The 20850-nt window shown below is 50.6% G+C and overlaps 1 long non-coding RNA gene across 1 annotated transcript in view; it reads left to right on the top strand.

The window, feature by feature from the left end:
* The first annotated feature begins 1102 nt into the window (after window positions 1–1102).
* LOC139240387 (uncharacterized) overlaps window positions 1103–20850 on the top strand; it is a 26968-nt gene continuing 7220 nt past the window's right edge. The window contains exon 1 of the long non-coding RNA XR_011588715.1: window positions 1103–1192. This is a non-coding gene — a long non-coding RNA (uncharacterized lncRNA). The remainder of the gene's footprint in view (window positions 1193–20850) is intronic.

Below are 20850 nucleotides of genomic sequence, written 5' to 3'. Positions count from 1 at the left end.
AGATCGTAGAATCATAGATGTTTACAGCACAGAAGGAGGCCATTTCAGCCCATCGTGACCTTGCCGGCCGACAAGAGGCTATCCAGCCTAATCCCACTTTCCAGCTCTCGGTCCGTAACCCTGCAGGTCACGGCACTTCAAGTGCACATCCAAGCACTTTTTAAATGTGGTGAGGGTTTCCGATGGGCCGTGATCTTATCGAATGTCGGAGCAGGCTCGAGACGCCAAGTGGCCCACTCCTGCTCCTATTCCTTGTGTCCTCATACGGACATTGAGGGACGGGTGGAGACCACGTGGTCAATCCTGCCCGTCCCACGATATTGTGCATCGCAACATAGGCACTCTCCTCTCCACCCCACCCGAAAACCTGCCGATCTCCTGCCAGAGGCACATAAACCCTCAACAGGCGAGAGTGCGAGGGCGGGGAGGGAGGCGAGGCTGGCAGAGGGAGGCGAGGGATGCCCAGGTGAAGACATGGAGGGATGTGTAGAGGAGGATATCAACATTAACGTTGGTGCCCAGGGAGACAGTACAGGCCAGTGAGGCTGGGAGCGATGGTAAAGGGGGAAGAGGACACAGGCGGCGGGGTTTGGGGCAAGTTGGAGCTGATGGAGGAGGAACATTTAGAAGGAAGCAAGGATTGAGTCTGGGGTGGGGATTGTGGACTTTTGGTCCTGGGTGGGTGAGGTGGACATCTTTGCAGACGACGTCACTGGCCCTAGCAACAGATCTGCTATTGGCTGGACCGGCCACGTCAATCAGCGCGGCCCCACCCCTCTCTTAACCCGCACAGAGTACCGTTATGCTAATGATGTCCTCGCGCTCCCTCCCAACCGTTGAGCAGCGATGGGGGCGGGCACTCCATCCAGATTGATTGACAGGGCGGGCAGCCAATAGCAAGGCGACTCTCGAATTGTGACGTCAGGCGGAGGGCCATTATGCCCTCACGATCCCTCCAGCTGATGAGGAAGGAGGGGCCGCAGCGTGCCGAGAAGCGATTGACAATACGGCCAGCCAATCGCAAGGCGCCGCCATTGTGACGTCCCATGCATTTCGGCGAATGGCGAGCGGGGCACGAGAGAGGAGGGAGGGGCGAGAAGCGAAGGCGCCAGTCTCCCCCGAGCGCTGCTCAAGGTGGTGGTTTGCCGGGGAGGAAGCGGCCGTTGATGTGATGGCGGGGCGGGAGAGAAAGGTGAGAGTGAAAGGGATGTTCTCCGGTCCTCAGCGTCCATCCCGCCCAGTGAGACCCGCGCTTTCTGTCCGTCCGTCGGTTGGAGATGATGGAAGTTCGTTCCTCCCGCCTGCCGCCTCTGGCCGCCCCTTTCCCCCTCAACCAATCAGCGCGCCGCAAACCCGCCTCCCCCGAGCGTTGATTGGCCGTTCCTCCCCGGGACTCAACCCGTCACGCGTTGCTGTTGGCCGGGCGTCGGCTGGCTGCCTCCCGATTGGTCGCCGGGCCCACGTGCTGGCTATCGCCCTGTCAATCAGCCTCTGGATGGAGGCACCGCCCCCACCCTTCTCAACGGCTCGGCGGGGAGGGGCTCGCGAGGGCCTCGTTAGCATAACGGTCCGCCGCGCGTGATAATGGCGGGGCGGGGCCGCGCTGATTGACGTGACGGCCCCTGCCAATGGGAAGCGCGTTGCTGGGCTGTGTGACGTGGAGCCCGGCGAGAGGCAGCCAATGGGAGTCGCCGCTCCTGGCGGGAGATAAGAGAGCAGGGCGGACGTCGTTCGGTGTCTTTTCCCCCCCCCCCTAAAGGATGGAGCGCGGATGAGAGGTTAAACCCAGGCCCGGTCTGACCAAGTACATCCCTCACCACCACCACCACCACCACCACCATAGATGGGGCATTGTGTACGGATTGCGAACAGCTTTCTTGGGTAGGAAGTGAATAGTGACCTCTGGATATCATCCGCTGCAACGATGTCCCGTGTAGGGGGTTGTAAGGCGGGGAGTCTGGTTTGCCGCACGCTCCTTCCGCCCTCCCGGATGCTCCTCCTCCACTTGGGGCGGACTGGTCTTTGGCCAGGGACTCCCAGGTTGCCGGTGGGGATGTTGCAATTGGCAATCTTGTTGTGCGAGGCCCCCCTTGGGGGAAGAGTGACCATAATATTGTTAGAAATTCTTCATTTAAGATGGAGAGTGGCCCAGTTAATTCCGAAACGAGGGTGCTGAGCTTAAGGAAAGGTAGCTTCGATGATATGAGGCGTGAATGGGCTAGAATGGACTGGCAAAGGATATTTGGAGGGTTGACGGTGGATAGGCAATGGCAAACATTTAAAGATCACATGGATGAACTTCAGCCGTTGTACATCCCTGCCTGGAGTAGAGATAAAACGGGGAAAGGTGGCTCCACCGTGGCGAGCAAGGGAAATTAAGGATAGTGTTAGATCCAAGGAAGAGGCCTATAAATTGGCCAGAAAAAGCAGCAAACCTGAGGACTGGGAGAAATTTAGAATTCAACAGAGGAGGACTAAGGGTTTAATTAGGAGGGGGAAAATAGAATACCAGAGGAAGCTTGCCGGGAACATAAAAACTGGCTGCAAAAGCTTCTATAAATAGGTGAAGAGAAAAAGATTAGTGAAGACAAATGTCGGTCCCTTGCAGTCAATCAGGTGAATTTATAACGGGGAAACAAAGAAATGGCAGACCAATCGAACAAATACTTCGGTTCTATCTTCACGAAGGTACTAGGGGACAGTGGGTTTAGTGAGAAGGAAGAACGGAAGGATATCCTTATTAGGTGGGAAATTGTGTTCGGGAAATTGATGGGATTTAAGGCCGATAAATCCCTGGGGTCTGAGTCTGTATCCCAGAGTACTTAAGGAAGTGGCCCTAGAAATAGTGGATGCATTGGTGATCATTTTCCAACAGCCTTTCGACTCTGGATCAGTTCCTATGGACTGGAGGGCTGCTAATGTAACACCACTTTAAAAAAGGAGGGAGAGAGAAAATGGGTAATTATAGACTGGTTAGCCTGACATCAGTAGTGGGGAAAATGTTGGAATCAATCATTAAGGATGAAATAGCAGAGCATTTGGAAAGCAGTGACAGGATCGGTTCAAGTCAGCAAGGATTTATGAAAGGGAAAACGTGCTTGACAAATCTTCTAGAATTTTTTGAGGATGTAACTAGCAGAGTGGACAAGGGAGAACCAGTGGATGTGGTGCATTTGGACTTTCAAAAGGCTTTTGACAAGGTCCCACACAAGAGATTGGTGTGCAAAGTCAAAGCTCATGGTATTGGGGGTAATGTACTGACGTGGATAGAGAACTGGTTGGCAGACAGGAAGCAGAGAGTCGGGATAAACGGGTTCTTTTCAGAATGGCAGGCAGTGACTAGTGGAGTGCCGCAGGGCTCAGTGCTGCGACCCCAGCTATTTACAATATACATTAACGATTTGGATGAAGCAATTGAGTGTAATATCTCCAAGTTTACAGATGACACTAAACTGGGTGGTGGTGTGAGCTGTGAGGGGATGCTAAGAGGCTGCAGGATGACTTGGACAGGTTAGGTGAATGGGCAAATGCAATGCATGGCAGATGCAGTATAATGTGGATAAATGTGAGGTTATCCATTTTGGGGGCAAAAACACGAAGGCAGAATATTATCTGAATGGCAGCAGATTAGGGAAAGCAGAGGTGCAATGAGACCTGGGTGTCATGGTTCATCAGTCATTGAAAGTTGACATGCAGGTACAGCAGGCGGTAAAGAAGGCAAATGGTATGTTGGTCTTCATAGCTAGGGGATTTGAGTATAGGAGCAGGGAGGTCTTATTGCAGTTGTACAGGGCCTTAGTGAGGCCTCACCTGGAATATTGTGTTCAGTTTTGGTCTCCTAATCTGAGGAAGGACATTCTTGCTGTTGAGGGAGTGCAGTGAAGGTTCACCAGACTAATACCAAGGATGCCTGGACTGTCATATGAGGAGAGACAGGGTCAACTGGGCCTTTATTCACTGGAGTTTAGAAGGATGAAAGGGAATCTCATAGAAACATATAAGATTCTGATGGGACTGGACAGGTTAGATGCGGGAAGAATGTTCCCGATGTTGGGGAACTCCAGAACCAGGGGACATAGTCTTAGGATAAGGGGTAGGCCATTTAGGACTGAGATGAGGAGAAACTTCTTCACTCAGAGAGTTGTTAACCTATGGAATTCCCTACCACAGAGAGTTGTTGAGGCCAGTTCATTGGATATATTCAAGAGGGAGTTAGATATGGCCCTTACGGCTAAAGGGATCAAGGGGTATGGAGAGAAAGCAGGAAAGGGGTACTGAGGGAATGATCAGCCATGATCTTATTGAATGGCGGTACAGGCACGAAGGGCCGAATGGCCTACTCCTGCACCTATTTTCTATGTTTGCATTTTATCGGGTGACCTTACCCCCGCCCCAGTGGCCCCTCGGCGGCACGACGGGTGCTCCCATTGGTCAACTGCGCCGTCAAGTCATCGGTTGGCCACCGGCGAGCACCCTCCTGGCCCCACATCCAGCGTCACCCACATCGTCGCTGATTGGTCGCGCTCTCCTCGGTCCTCCCTCCCGCCGATTGGCTGCTGCTCCTGTCTGTTATGTTAATGCGGTTGCAAGTTGGGTTGAGCCCCAAGCCCCGCCCCCTGGTTCATGTCGGGCTGCACCGCAGCAGCAAGCCATGTGCTGCTCTTATCAACAAGAGCAGACATTGACGACGAGTCAACACCGCCTCCAGTCATCATCATAGGTGGTCCCTCGAACCAGGATGACTTGCTTCCACATGAGTTCACAGATGTTTCAATGAAGGACCCGATGTTCTAGTCCTGAATTCCAATTGAGGGGGTGGAAGATGCCCGTGCGTGGATTCTTTTAATGTGCAGTGACCATTGCACACCAGCCACCACACGGCTTCACCGAGCTCGGTCTTGGTCCAGTGGCAAGGGTTAACCAGGACGACTGGAGACCTGCTCTGCTGCACGGACCGAGCGCGCGCACATATCGCAGTGTGGGCCGGCCTGTGCTGCCCCTGGGCCTTCGGCTCTTCTGGGCCTCGAACTCTCATTTGCCACATCTCCGCCACGATCTCTCGCTGCTTCTCCGCCACAAACATTCGCCTCACCTCCGGCATGACCCCTGTAAGGGGGTGGTCCTGGGGGTCAGGTTCACCTCTGACTTACTTGAGTGGTTCGAATCACTCCCACTTCCTGGGTTCTAGACTGGATTTATTTGGGGGCTGTGATAAAGTGCAAAGGACAACTGGTTTGGTGCAAAAGAACTTTGATTTTATTACAGACAAGAAAATACAATGTCAAACTTATAATCACTCTAATAAAGAACAATACATTATACATTCAAATGGGGTTACAGTAAAATTACACCTCCCACCTCCCAATACCTAATTCTAGCTAGGTTAGACTTCAGAGCAGGCAGGGCCTATGCTTACCAATCCTTTCTGGTTAGTTAGCGGTAGTTCGCGATTTCAGGTTTCGTTGGATTCTGTAGGTTCTGCTTCCCATACCCCGAACGTCGGAGAAGACTTCTTACTCCGCAATCTTCAGTTGGGTTGATTCCACTGATGTGGTAAGACGCGTTTTGGATCTGTGGGGCAAGTACCCGGTTTTCTTTGTTAGAAATAGGTTCAAAGTCTCTAGGTAATGTTTTCACCTGTTGGTAGTCAGGCCTTAGATTGCAGAGTGGAAACTTTCGATTCTTCGGTTTCTTCCTGTTGGAGTTTTGTTTCAAGTTTGGTTGATCGCGGTGGTTTTTCGTTGCTACCACGTTGGCTGTGGTTGGTTGCTGCCACGTTGTGATGTTCTTCAGGACTTCGAGGCTGGAGAAGTTAGTTTTCAACTGTTGCGTTGGTTTCTCTCCCTGTCTTGATGACATCAGTGTGGTCTCGGTTGTGTGGCAAAGTATGTCATACCCTCTGTTAAAACAGGGGGTCAGTTAATACGATTTGAGTTCTAATCTTTACGCCAAATCAGTCCAAAATGTTTTGTTTAAATTTGGCGGGCTTGACTTTTCTTTGTAATATTTTGGCGGGCTCATTAAAAGTTAATATGACTTGGGTGGGTTGCATTTCTAAATCTATTTCCCGACGGAAATATTAGCTTGGTAATCGCAATGTCCTTTTGTGCTTAGTTATTTGCATACAGGCTGTAGTAGGCCCTTTGTTCTTATTCATGTTGAAGATGGCTTTTCATGTTGAAGATGGCTGGCCATCTCTGAGATATTGCTGTAATGTAAATGTCTCTTGTGGAGAAGGGTTTTCGAATGTCCATTCCTCCAGACAAGTTAACTTAATCCCAACATCCAGAGAATTTCAATAATCAAGTGGGTTTCTTTTGTTCCCTAGGCCCGCCCACAGGCTTGAATTTGTCTGGTAAAAGTCCAAAATTCGATTAAAGTTCGTAGTTTTTTCCATAAGCACTTTGGGATTTCAAACTTTCCGGTAGATAGTCCCAAATTAAATTTCCTTTTGATTGAGCCCAAGCACTGGGGAGTTCTTGTGAATTTTGCACCCTTCAGTCCCCCCTGTTGACACTCCACACTCGAGTGTCAAACAAGGTAAGCAAAATTCCTGATCCCGAGAGTCAACCTTCCCTGCATTTATACTAGCTAAACATTAACGTGCATCCCCCGTTGAAATGCAATGCAATTTACAGGCGAATACAATCCTTATAATTCGGTTACCTTGCCCCTCCATTACTTGGTTTTCACAGTATAATAACGGTATACAGTTAAACACAGTTTAAGTAACGCTCTTACAACACTCGATATTTTGCGGGTTTACAGCAGGTAAAATCAAACACAAATTAAACATGGTAGTATGGTGTCACCCCTCCCTGCGCAAACCCCAAGTTCGGCCAAGGAGCGTACAGCACCTTTTGGTGCCTGACCTGACGGCCTCTGCGTTTCACTCGGCAAGTGAGACACCCTAAGTAAAGAATAATCGCGAGTTGACAGAAAACTAAAGTGTGGGAAGCGATTCAGATCCAGACTGGGACTTCTATATTTCTGAAAAAGGTCCCACCAAGGCGGAATTGTGATCGAGAATCTTTTTTCCCATCTCAATTGTTTTCTGTTCTCGAGTGTAGAATTGTTTTTGTGAGATAATTACAGCTTTTAGCAGAACGGTAAGATGTTCGGGTAGAGGGGGAATTGCATAGCCAAAATGTATAACATAATCCTTAGGTTTGTAATGTTTTCCTTCACAGTGAGGTGGACAGCGGAGGGTTCAGGAATGGGGACAATCTGTTCCTGGGGCCACTTGAACTGATGCCTCAGGTTTGAAGCAAAAACTGCTGTCACTTACCAGACACCAGAAGTGTCCATGCTGGTAGTGCGCACTGGTGGTGACACAATATGTCCCACCCCTATATATACTACCTGTGGAGGGACAGGGTCTTGTGTCATTACCTCCCTAGTGCAGTTAATAGACTGTGCGCCAGCTGCTTTAAACCCACACTGTGACTTTGAATGGGCACTCAAGTACTGGGGACACAGTATTACGTGTGCACCCCGGCTCCGGCACTGGGAGAGGTCAGTACCCGTTACAGGGTGCTGCCACTTTATGACATAGGGTGGGACAGGGTAGGCTTCAGAGGCCAGGCGGAGCTGGCAAGGGCTTAGTAAATTGCTGTACAGGTGGAGGGCTGCAAAGTGCATGTTCCTGATACAGGAGGGGACTAAACCTTGTTTTAAATCCTCCAGGTTGTTGTGGCCCTCGCCCAATAACCATGCCCCATACAATATGCACACCTCGTTCTGTGCAGCCTGGTCAGAAGTGTTTCTATCCTCCCGTATGAGTGCATTCACTGTCAGCGCATTTTTTTCCAGCTCAGCCACTATTTCTTTTAAATGGACAGTCACAGCCTGGTCCTTGTGTAGTTCTGAACCTACTACTGTGTTCTCCTGTTTTAGGATTTTCCTCAATTGGGTCTTTAAACCGTTTATCTGTGTTTGTAGAGCTATGTCATCTAGGCTATTTATTACAGAGGATCCTGTATTGTAGGCAGTGAAAACGACCTTCTAGGTCTCCCCGAGCCCATGGTGTCCCGAGCGTTTAGGGTGTATAGGTCTGCTTTGTCTACATTTTCAAAGTCTAACTCATAAAATTTGATGAACATGTCTCTAAATAGGGCCTGGTATAGCAGCTCTGTTTCCTTCGGGCACCATGCAGGTAGGTGTACCTCGGTAAGGTTTAAAATGACTGAAGCTACTGCATAATGTACCCCCTAGTATAACACCTTTTCGGTCGGTACCAATACTAATCCGTTCCCAGGTCCCTTGGTGGTGGTAGGACACCTTTCTATTACTGTACGTATTGGCGGGGTTGTGGGCAGGGGTTTCTTAATGTGTGCTCTTAGTTCAGTGACATTAATTGGGAGTGGGGAGTGTGGGACCGCGCACCCGTGAAGGCTAGAATCCCACCCATCCCTTCCCCTTCATCTTGCCATTGCCTGGCGAAGGCGATCGATATGCCTGCGGGACAAATATTCTCTGATCCCCACATGCAAACGTGGGGATCCTTGTTCGGATTCTCACCATTTGTTCCAACACACTTTTACTCCTCCCCGTGTCCCCGTGATGGTGCGGTACGTATCATTACCGAGTCTTTCCCAGTCCGATTCCTGGTCCCATGCGTCCTTGCTGAGTTTTCTGAGCCACCACCATCTTCCCAGGGGAATGTTTCCTTTGCAATTCAAACACACACGTTTTCCCTCTGTAACACTGACTCGGGCAGCGATGATCCGTGTCCGGGGGCATGGAACTGAGGCCTCCCCGTAGGTAAAACCTTCCTGGCTGGAGTAGCAGGTAAAATTAGATCCCAGCCACCCTGACCATCTTCTCTCGTGGGCGTAAAAGGCGAGTTATTCCACGCCTGGGGTGCTGCGATCGGTGCTCTTTCTCCTGAATACCTGTAAATGAGGGATTCTTCCACGTCTCCTCAGTCGCTGCTGCTCATCCTTATCAGGGCGAGCAGGAATAGGATCCTTCTCATGCTGTTCTTTTTCCTGTAGGGGCACATAAAACAGATTGTCTAGCCCTGGCTTGACAAAGGTGACTGAATTCTAAATTGGGCTCTCTTCCTTTCAGTCTTTAATTGACTGGCTGCCTTATTCAGTTCCTTGTGGACTGATGTCTGCTTCTAACTTTTATCTCACAGCCGTTTTACTCATTATCTCATCGGTGCTTCCCTTAATAATTATACCGGTAGATTCTTCTTACTCCCAGGTGTTACCCGGCCTGTGCCTCTCTTAATAGCTGCACAGGTAGATTCCTTTCCTTACCCCAGTAACTAATACAAACATACTTATCATTAGACAGATAATCTTACACTATTCTACATTATTTACTAAACATTCTTAAATTCATTTTGTACTATATATGTACATCTGCCACCTGTCTCCGGGTGGCCAGGTTAATTCCTGCCTTCTTTCTTTCTTCTTTTGCCTCTGGGTGTCCGGTAGTAGGTCGGCTTGCACCGCCGGACACAGAGTGTCCTGACTGGACGTGGGTTTGAGTCCCACACTATCGGGGGAATGTCCCCTCCGGTGCTGCAGCACACCACTCCTTTGGGGGTGGCTGCCTGGTTCGTTTCTTCGACTGGGGGTTCTGCCTGGTCGAAGTCTATGGGCTGGGGACTCCCACTTGGTCGCTGGTCCACCGCCATCTCTTCTAAGGGTCCCTCGTTGTCCGAGGTTACCGGCTGGGTGTCCCTGCTCGCGGGCTGGTCTCTGACCTTAGATACTCTTTCGCGGCTGGTCCCTTTCCTGGGACTGAACCATTCAAATTGGAGAGCTGGTGACCGCTGTGTCTTTAGCCGAGGTGTGCAGCGAGTACTTCTTAAGGCTCTGGCTGCTGGGGGTGCGTCTGACTCCCAAATGATTGGGGGGACAGCTCCTCCAGTAACACAGTCCACCACTTCTCTAGGTGCAGTCTGTGGGTCTGCCATGTCCCCTGTGGGATTTCCACAGTCGGGGGCTGCTGGCTGGGGGTCCCTGTCTTTAGTCCAGTTTACAGTTTTTGGCTGTCCCTTACGTTTAGCTGCTGCCCCTGGATTGAAAAGTTTGTACTGATTTATGTGGAACCACTTTGTTTGGCGGGGCAGTTTTATGGCATATGCCATGGGGCTTGCCTTGTCGACAATGTTGTACGGTCCCATGTACAGTGCCTCAAAGACCCCTACTCTAGCGTAGTTCCTCACCATGACCTGGTCCCCTATCTCCTATTCATAATGTTTGTGTTCTAGCAGCAGTCGGTTGCTCCGATACTGTTTTCTCATGTTGTTAGCAGCCTGCCAGTGAATCTGTTTTAAGTTGTTCAAACAGATTCCTGACAAAGCTGTCCCGGTTCGCTTCCCTAAGCTGACCTTCCGTGAGTACCGGGGCCAACACATGGGTGGGGTTCGCATGGCTCCTACCGGTCATGAGCTCGTACGGGGAGTACCTCGTGCTCTTTGACTGGCTGTCCCGGATCCCCATGAGGACCAGTGGTAGGACCTCTACCTACCCTTTGGGTGAATCCCCTGTCTCTTTAAGCAGTCTTTCTTTGATGGTGCGGTTTAAATGCTCCACAGGCCCGGATGACTGCGGGTTATGGGTGACGTGCCATTTTCCTTTGGTGCCGAGCACCTTAAGGGTCTCCTGCATCACCTGCCCGGTGAAGTGACTCCCTTGGTCGGACTCCACGTATTGTGGTAGTCCCCATCGGGAGAACACTTCTCTGACTAGGATCCTAGCTGTTCCCAGGGCAGTGGCTGTTCGGCATGGGAAGGCTTCCACCCATTTGGTGAATACATCCACTAATACTCGGCAGTACTTGTAGCCTCCCTGGGCAGTGGGTAGGGGCCCGATGTAATCGATTTGGATCGACTGCCAGGGTCCCTCGACCCTCCTGATATGTCCCAAAGGCACCGTTCTTTTCTGGGGGTCGGGGTTGTTGGCCGCGCATACCAGACAGCTAGCACAGAACTCGCGGACGTCTTCCCTGAGTCCTGGCCACCACTCTGCCTGTTCCACTCGTTGCCAAGTGGTCTCATGTCCAGGGTGTCCTGCTCCTGAATCCTCATGGGCCAGCTGGAGGAACTCTCTCCGGTGTTGTTGCGGTACTACCCATTACTCCCCCCTGAACAGCATGCCTTCTTTAATGGCAATTGCTGCGGTGCTGTACGGGCCGTCTATCCTTTCACCTTTAGCTAGCGTGTTCAGGACAGGGTCTTGGGTCTGGACCGTTTTTAGGTCTGGGGGCAATACTACCCCCTGCTCTACCTGTCGTCCCAATCCTGCCCCTAACCGTTGCAATGGGTCCTGGGTTGTACGGATCCCTGAGCTTGCCCATGCGGGCACCCTGCTTGGCCAACATGTCAGCCTGCGGGTTTCCCTTGCTACGGGGTTCGGTGGTGGAATGTGCCTTCCCTTTATGTATATAGATATTCCCTTCCCCCACTTACGGCTTTCATGATCTTTTCCAGTAGGGGCTTAATGGCCAGGGGACTCCCGACTGTGGATGTGTATCTGCGGCGGGACCAGATAGCCAGGTACTCCGTACACGAATTGCATGTGAGCATACTGTCCGAGAAAATCGTGTATGGGGTAGGGAATTCTTCGGGGTGTGTGACTACGTACACCACCGCAGACAGTTCAGTGTGCTGGGCACTCGTAGTGCTGGGGAGTTTAATTGCCAGGGCAATGCCTGCCTCGGGGTCATAAACTCCGCAGCCTTTGAGTCATTCACCTGCAGATACTGTGCTTGAACCGTCCACATAGATCTCTCGGCCTGTGGGATGTAACCCAGCCTGAAAGCCTACGTTAATTTCCCATATCCCTTCTACGGAACACCGGTGGACTGTCCCTGGATAAATCATGTTGGCTGCGAGTTTTGGCTCGCAGAGACCCTTTACCCTTGGGTCCATTTGAGAGAGGAGCAGGGTCCACCGAGCAATGCAGGCGCTGCTCACTGTCCCGTACTTTGATTCTCCCATCCAGGAGCATTTGGGTGGTCGCATGGTGGGTAAGGAGTGTGATAGGGGATCCCCCTGTGAAGATCAGTGATCTTTTCACAGCCCAGTGAGTGGCTAGGAGGTGCCGCTCACAGTTGGAGTATCTCTTCTCCACATCCGTGAGTATCCTGGAGAAGTTGCCCACTGGTCTCAGCCGGCCGTGCCGCTCTTGGAGCAGTACTGCGCTCAGGCTGTCCCCACTGGCTGCTACCTCCAGGAAAACTCTTTACCCCCATCGATGGCGCGGTCTGCAGGTCTTTCTTGAGTTGGATAAATGCTGCCTCGCAACCTTTGTCCCATTCCCACTCCACTCCCTTGTGTCAGAGTCGGAGCAGAGGGGCTGCTGTGGCTGCATAAATCCTCAATGAAATCTCTGCAGTACCTGGTTAGCCCTAGAAAAGATCTTACTCCTGTCACCGTGTTGGGGGTGGGTAACTACTGCAATGCTTCCCTTCTAGCTTTGTCAATGGCTCTTTCCCCAGCGCGCACAGCCAGTCCCAGGAATTTTACTTCCTTCAGGCCGATCTGTGCCTTCTTGGAATTTACTTTAAGTCCGTCTTCTTTCAGCAGCTCCAGCAGTTCAGCCAGCAGTGGGCCATGTTCCTCCCCCCTCATCGGTGAATGGGAACAGGTCATCCACATACTGGACAAGCTGCTGGGATCTGCTGAAGTTCTTCAAATAGTTGGCCATACACCGATGGAAAATACTGGGGCTGTTGTGGAAGCCCTGAGGGAGACCATTCCAAGTGTATTGCTGTCCTTTAAAGATAAAAGCAAACTTGTACTGATCTTCCCTTCTTAAAGGTATGGACCAAAACCCGTTGGAAATATCCAGCACCGTGAAGATGGTAGCGGAAACTGGGATACTTCCAATGAGGTCGGCGACAGCAGCAACGGTGGGTGCACAGGCGGGGATGTTACGGTTGAGTACTCGATAGTCCACCATGGCTCTCCAGGAGTTGTCCAGTTTCTAAACTGGCCACAATGGAGAGTTCACATGGGTAGCTATTGGTCTCAGTACCCCTTGTTTAACCAGAGAACCCAAGGCTGTTTCCATGTCTGCCTCCGCCTCCTGGGGAAGTTGTACTGTTTCTGTGGTCGGATCATGGGGTCCCCATCTATGCAACTCTCGACCCCGTTTATTTTCCCGCAGTCGTGTTTGTGAGTGGCAAGAGCTGCAAGGTTTATCCTCACATATTCTTGGTATTCTATCAGAGTGTTACTGACCAGTGATTCAAGGTCGTAACCCTCCCTTAATTTCATGGTGCACACTGTCCCTTTTCCCTGTTTTCCTGGGATAACCATCAGCTCACTCTCCTGTCCCGTACAGACTGACTCCCAAAGACAGTGGTCTTAAATCCACTAGGACCCGCGGCCTAGGATGAAGTCCGCCCCCAGGATCCCTCTCCCTTCCTGCCCCCACTTCATCAGGACACAAGTCCACTTAGTGTGGAGTGTACCTAAATGAATGGGGAGTGGAACGGAGAATGAGCCAGTCTGTTCAGTGGCTGTGAAACTCACCAAGCTGTAGGGGACCCCGTTAGACAGAGGTGAGGCGGCGGGGTTAGCTGCATAGACAAGGGTGATTGAGGCACTGGTGTCCAGCAGGTAAGTCCCTTTCACCTTTTCCACTTCCATCTGAACGGTCGTTCTCCTTCACGCACCATACTCGAGGGCACACAGGTGGACGGGCTGCGCCTGTCCTAGTCACGGTATTGGTTGGGATGGGGAAGATGGGATTTCGGTACCGGAGGCGGTGGCTACCTTCCCAGGGCCATCTAACATGGCTCGGAGTGCGGTTAGGTAAGTATCGAATGAGTGGGGAGGGACTGGCTTATCTGTCTCTGCCCTTTTGTCTGGGGCTGGAGAACTCTTTCCTGCGCTATTCTACCAAGGATTTCTGCAATCCTTTCTCCAGTGCCCACTCTTTCCGCAACCGAAGCAGGTACGTTTTGTATCGGAGGGATTGCCCCTCTTGTGGTGCCATTCCCTCTTATCTTGGCGAGGTCGAACTTCGTGGACCCTTCCCTTTTGTGGGAACTCTTCCGTCCCTCTGCCGTTCCGGTAAGTTAGGGTCAGTTGCCTAAGCACTCCGGTGCTTAGTTCGGTGGCTTGGGGATCTCTTGGGTCGAATCCAGCCTCAGCCTTGGCTCTTATTCGGGGTAAACTGTTCGGCTTCGGAGCCAGTGTGGTAATTCGTCCGGGCTTAAGTTTTCTTAGTCGAGGTCCCCACTACAGGCGCTCTGGTACACAGGCCACAGTCGGTCTGCGAACGCCTGTGGGGTTTCCCCTGCGAGCTGTACCGTTTTCTCCACTCAGGAGAAGGGACTCCCGTCATTGCAGCCCATGGTTTCTAAAATGTCTTTCTGGAAGGTAGCAAGCGTTCTCCATCCCCTTTTGCTCTCAGTAGAGGGACTGGTACAGCTTGCTCTCCAGGAATAGGAGCATCTTTGCCATTTCTGCATCATCGCACCGATTAATATCCCCTGCCTGTTCCACCTCCATAAAGTGAACCAAGGGGTCTCCCTTTGGAGTTAACTTTCCCAGGTGGCTTATCATAGCCCGAAGCTGTTGGGGAGTGTGGGGGATCACAAACTGACTTTCCAGGTGCCCTTGACCCCCCTGCACTGGTGGGTGGGCCAAACTTCTGTTGCCGGACCAGGCACATTGGCCCTGGTTCTGGCTCTCCCTGTTCTGGCTCACCTACCCCTCCTCCCTGCTGCCAGGCCGAGCTGGAACTCGGTGCCACAGCTAGTGGTGGTCCGCTATCCCTGTCTGCCTCACAACTCGTTCGCCCCTCCAGCTGCTGAACCAGTGTAGTCACCGGTGCCACAGGTGGTGGCTGGACAGTTTCTTCCTTCTCTTCCAGGCTTACCTGGGGCGTACCCGGGCTTATTAGGCATACCATGCCTTTTGCCTTGGACAGGGCAAGGTTTAAACTTTTAATTTGTTGCTGGCAGGGACCGTTGTCTCCCAATTCAAACCCATTAGTGCTGGCTACTTTATACGCTGCCTGCACATCTTTTAATTTTTCCTGGAGCTCTTTTACTTGGAAGGGTGAGACGAGTGCTTTCCTCCCGCAGTAACTTTTCATTATTTTTGGCCTTGGTAACCTGACATTGAAAATAGTCCTGACTGTTTTTAAACATTTCCATTATCTGGGTTCTTTCCTGTTTTAGCTTACGGAGTTTTCCTGTAAGGGGGCTGGTCTCTATGAGGGGGTCAGGTTCCCTTCTGACCAACTTGAGCGGTTTGAATTGTTCCCACTCCCTTGGATTCTGTACTCTTATTTGGGGGGTGTAACAAAAGTGCAAAGGACACTGGTTTGATGCAAAAGAAACTTTGGTTTTATTACAGTCAAGGTAATACAAGTTTATTACTGTAGTAAGAAAATACAAGGCCAAACTTACAATCACTCTAATAAAGAACAATCCAAGGAAAGGTACAAGGTCAAACTTTATAATCACTCAAATAAAGAACCATACACTACATATTCAAAGGGGGTTACAGTGAAATTATACCTCCCACCTCCCAATACCTAATTCTAGTTAGGTTGAACTCCAGGGCAGGCAGGGACTATGCTTACCAATCCTTTTAGACAGTTAACGGTAGATTGCGGTTTCCGGGTTTGCTGGAAGCGGTAGGGTCTGCTTGCCGTACCCCAAACATCGGAGAAGACTTCTAGCTGCGCAACCTTCAGTTGGGTTGAGTCCGCTGATGCGGTAAGATATGTTTTGGATCTATGGGGTAAGTACCTGGTTTTCTTCGTTAGAAATAGGTTTCTACAGTCTTTTAGGTAACGTTTTACCCGTTGGTAGGTCAGGATTAGATTGTAGAGTGGAAACTTTTTGATTCTTCGGTTTTTTCCCCGTTAGAGTTTTGTTCAAGTTTGGTCGATCGCGGTCGTTTTTCCGTTGATACCACGTTGACTGTGGTCGGTTGCTGCCGCGATTGTAATGTTCTTGCTTCTTCAAGACTTCGAGGCTGGAGAAGTTAGTTTACAATTATCGTGTTGGTTCCTCTCCTTGTCTTGATGAGGTAGTAGCAACCTTTTAGCTACTTAGCAACCTAACCTCTGTTGAAAACAGGGGCCAGTTATACGATTTCAGTGTTTTTAATCTTGGCGCCAAATCTGTTCAAAATCTTTTGTATAATTTTGGCGGGCTTGGTTCTTCTTTGTAATATTTTGACGGGCTCGTTAAAAGTTGATATGTTTTGGGTGAATTGATGTTCGAAAACTGTTTTCTGATGGAAATATTAGTTCAGTAATTGCAATGTCCTTTTGTACTTAGTCTTTTGCATACAGGCTGGATTGGGCCTCTTTGTGATGTATATGCTGAAATGGTTGTCCAGACCCATGTTAATGGGTAGCTACCTCTGGGTGATTTTGTGATGTAAATGTTTCTTGAACATTTTTGAATACTCATCCCTCCAGACAGGTTAACTTAGTCCTCACACCCAGGTAGCTTCACTTAATTAGACTGTCTCCTGCTAGTTCGTTAGGTCCACCCACAGCCTTGAGTTTGTCTTTTAAAATCCAAAATTCTATTGAAGTTCGTAGTTTCTTTCGTAAGCACTTTAGAGTTCCAATCTTTTCGGTAGATAGTCCCAAATTAAATTTCCTTTCGAATGATTCCAAACACAGGCGAGGGTTTCTTGTGAATTTTGCACCTGCTTCACTCCCCATAACCTTTCTTCTGCCATAGCCCTTTCCTGATAGTATCTGCGCATTCCAATAACTCTGCCTGTAGTCTCATTGGTTTTGTCTAGGAGTTGGACCTGTCGCTGTAGACGGACCAACAAATTGCCTTCTCTACTGCTTCTTTGTGATCCTTGCTTGCTGTCCACTGGGCTGCAGCGTCAGCTGGACGCTCAGCGTGCAATAGACCAAGCACCCATTCCTTAGTGACATTGACCTTCTTATACACATAGGAGGAAATCCTTTCTTCCATCTTGGTTCTTTTCCCCAAACCAGCACTCTCCGCATCACACCCCTTGTACCAGAGTCCTGCCGCGGTCGCCATTTTGTAAGGGGGTAGTCCCGGGGTCAGGTTCACCTCTGATCTACTTGAGCGGTTCAAATCGCTCCCACTCCCTTGGGTTCTAGACTCTGGATTTATTTGGGGGATGTGATAAAATGCAACGGACAACTGGTTTGGTGCAAAAGAACTTTGACTTTATTACAAACAAGAAAATACACTGTCAAACTTATAATCACTCTAATAAAGAACAATACATTACACATTCAAAGGGGGTTACAGTAAAATTTACACCTCCCACCTCCCAATACTTAATTCTAGCTAGGTTAGACTCCAGAGCAGGCAGGGACTATGCTTACTAATCCTTTCTGGTCAGTAAGCGGTAGTTCGCGATTTCAGGGTTTGTTGAATTCTGTAGTTCTGCTTGCCGTACCCCGAACATCGGATAAGACTTCTTACTGTGCAACCTTCAGTTGGGTTGAGTCCGCTGATGCGGTAAGGTGCGTTTTGGATCTATGGGTTAAGTACCCGGTTTTCTTTGTTAGAAATAGGTTCAAAGTCTCTTTACGTAATGTTTTCACCTGTTGGTAGTCAGGCCTTAGATTGTAGAGTGGAAACTTTCGATTCTTCGGTTTCTTCCTGTTGGAGTTTTGTTTTGAGTTTGATCGATCGCGGTGGTTTTTCGTTTGTACCATATTGGCTGTGGTCGGTTGCTGCCGCGATAGTGATGTTCTTCCTTTCTTCAGGACTTCGAGGCTGGAGAAGTTAGTTTTCAACTGTCGTGTTGGTTCCTCTCCCTGTCTTGATGACATCAGAGTGGTCTGGGTTGTATGACAAAGTGTATCATACCCTCTGTTACAATAGTTATATGGTTTGAGTTCTAATCTTCGCGCCAAATCAGTCCAGAATTCTTTATTTAAATTTGCCGGGCTTGACTTTTCTTTGTAATATTTTAGTGGGCTCGTTAAAAGTCAATATGTCTTGGGTGGATTGCATTTCTAAATCTATTTCCTGATGGAACTATTAGCTTGGTAATCGTAATGTCCTTTTGTGCTTAGTTTTTCACATACAGGCTGTAGTGGGCCCTTTGTTCTTATTCATGTTGAAGATGGCTTTTCTCAGTTTGGTTTGATGGCTGGCCATCTGAGTTATTGCTGTAATGTAAATGTCTTTTGTGGAGAAGGGCTTTCGAATGTCCATTAGTCCCAACACCCAGACAGTTCCAATAATCATGTGGGCTTCTTTTGTTCCCTAGGCCTGCCCACAGGCTTGAATTTGAAGTTGTAAAAGTCCAAAATTCGATTAAAGTTCGTAGTTTCTTCCATAAGCACTTTGGGATTTCAAACTTTTTGATAGGTAGTCCCAAATTAAATTTCCTTTTGAATGAGCACAAACACTGGGGGAGTTCTCGTGAATTTTGCACCCTTCATCTCTCGCCGCTCCTCCGCCACGATCTCTCGCTGCTGCTCATCCGCCACGATCTCTCGCCGCTGCTCATCCATCCCCAACCTACCCGCTCCTCCGCTGTATCTGGATCCCGCCGATGTTCATGCCCACGCCTCCAGTGTGCCAGTGGTCTACAGGACTGCAGTGATACCCGTCCTCCTGTATAGTTGAGATGTGGACCATATGCAGTAGACACCATACATCGCTGGAAAAATACCACCAACGATGTCACCGCAAGATCCTGCAAATCCCCTGGAAAGACAGACGCACCGACGTCTGTGTTCTCGATCAAGCCAACATCCCCAGCATCGAAGCACTGACCACACTTGACCAGCTCCGTTGCGTGGGCCACATCGTCCGCATGCCTAACACGAGACTCCTAAAACAAGCGCACTACGCAGAACTCCTACACGGCAAGCGAGCCCCAGGTGGACAGAGGAAATGTTTCAAGGACACCCTCAAAGCCTCCTTAATAAAGTGCAACATCCCCACCGACACCTGGGAGTCCCTGGCCAAAGATCGCCCTAAGTGGAGGAGGTGCATCCTGGAGGGCGCTAAGCACCTAGAGTCTCGTCGCTGAGAGCTTGCAGAAATCAAGCGCAGGCAGCGGAAAGAGTGTGCGACAAACCAGGCTCCCAACCCACCCTTTCCCTCAAGGACTAACTGTCCCACCTGTGATAGGGACTGTAATTCCCATATTGGACTGTTCAGTCACCTGGAACTCACTTTGAGTGGAAGCAAGTCTTCCTTGCTTTCGAGGGACTGCCTATGATGATATGATGAATGAATGGAGATCAGGGCGGCTGCACCGCCTCCCTCTGCACATGGCCACCTCTTCATGTGCCTGCATTTAGGCCTTTGCAAAGATTTGCCTCCCCTTCACTTGCTGCACCCGCTCCCAGTTGGGCAAATGCTCAACATTCATTCACCCTCCAGTCAAAGGCATTAAAGATCATGGAGACAGAGAGATTTGGGCATTCTGGTGCACACATCCTTAAATGTACATGAGCAATGGCCTGCAGCGGTAGAAATTTACAGCACAGAAGGAGGCCATTTCGGCCCATCGTGTCCACACCGGCGGATCAAGAGCTACCCAGCCTAATCCCACTTTCCAGCTCTGGATCCGTAGCCCTGCAGGTTACGGCACTTCAAGTGCACATCCAGGTACTTTTTAAATGTGGTGAGGGTTTCTGCCTCTACCACCCTTTCAGGCAGTGAGTTCCAGACCCCCACCACCCTCTGGGTGAAGACATTTCCCCTCAAATCACCTCTAAACCTCCCCCCAATTACTTTCAATCTGTGCTCCCTGGTTGTTGACCCCTCTGCTAAGGGAAACAGGTCCTTCCGATCCACTCTGTCCAGGCCCCTCATAATTTTCAAAGAAAACAACCCCAGCCTATCCAATCTTTCCTCATAGCTAAGATCCTCCAACTCCCGACAACATCCTGGTAAATCTCCTCTGTGCCCTCTCCAAAGCAATCACATCTTTCCTGTAATGTGGTGACCAGAACTGCACGCAGTACTCCAGCAGTGGCCTAACCAGTGTTTTATGAACGCGCTTATTTGTACTGCAAAAATGGGCAACATGCTCCACCCTTTGTCTATGATTGGTCCCCTTGGAGGATAAACCACACCCTGAAATTTCACAGGAATGTGTCACTGGATCTGCCCATCCCAAGGTCTCACTGACTTTGCAAATTGTAACTCGATCCACTTTGACTTCCTGAAGTGACAGAGGACAGAGCTCCCCAGAAGACAGCAAGGGCCACCAAAGTGCCTTACCCCAATCCAAGTGCATGCCTCCCCCAGCTGAAGTGCCTTACCCCAGACCAAGTACATCCTTCCCCCTCGCCGCCCCCGCCCCACCCCCCCGCAAACCATACATGGGGCATTGTGTACGGATTGCAAACAGGTTTCCTGGGTATGAAGTGAATAGTGACAGTGTCGTGACTTCTGGATATAATCCACTCCAACAATGTCCCTTGCAGGGGGTTCTAAGAACGTGATCCGTCTTCCCTGAGTTCCCACTCTCCCCTCCGATCCTGCCCCCACCCACCTGTGTCTTCCCCCCCCCCCCCGCCGCAACCCGTGCCTCTCGCCGCCGCCCCCCCCCCCCCAGCCTCTCCCACTCTCTCCAGCCTCTCCCCCCCCCCCCCCCCCCACCAGCCTCTTCCCCCCCTCCAGCCTCTCCCACTCTCCCCCCTCCAGCCTCTCCCAAACTCCCCCCCCCCCCCCCAGCCTCTCCCACTCTCCCCACCCCCACTCTTTCCCCCTCCAGCCTCTCCCACTCTCCCTCCCCCCTCCAGCCTCTCCCACTCTCCCTCCCCCCTCCAGCCTCTCCCACTCTCCCCCCCCCCCCCCAGCCTCTCCCACTCTGCCCCCCCGCAGCCTCTCCCACTCTGCCCCCCCCCAGCCTCTCCCACTCTGCCCCCCCGCAGCCTCTCCCAC

This window comes from Pristiophorus japonicus, chromosome 31 (genome assembly GCF_044704955.1).
Source record: "Pristiophorus japonicus isolate sPriJap1 chromosome 31, sPriJap1.hap1, whole genome shotgun sequence".
Lineage (NCBI taxonomy): Eukaryota > Metazoa > Chordata > Chondrichthyes > Pristiophoridae > Pristiophorus > Pristiophorus japonicus.
The sequence above is the reverse complement of the archived record's forward strand: the minus strand, read 5'-3'. Positions and strand labels throughout refer to the sequence as shown.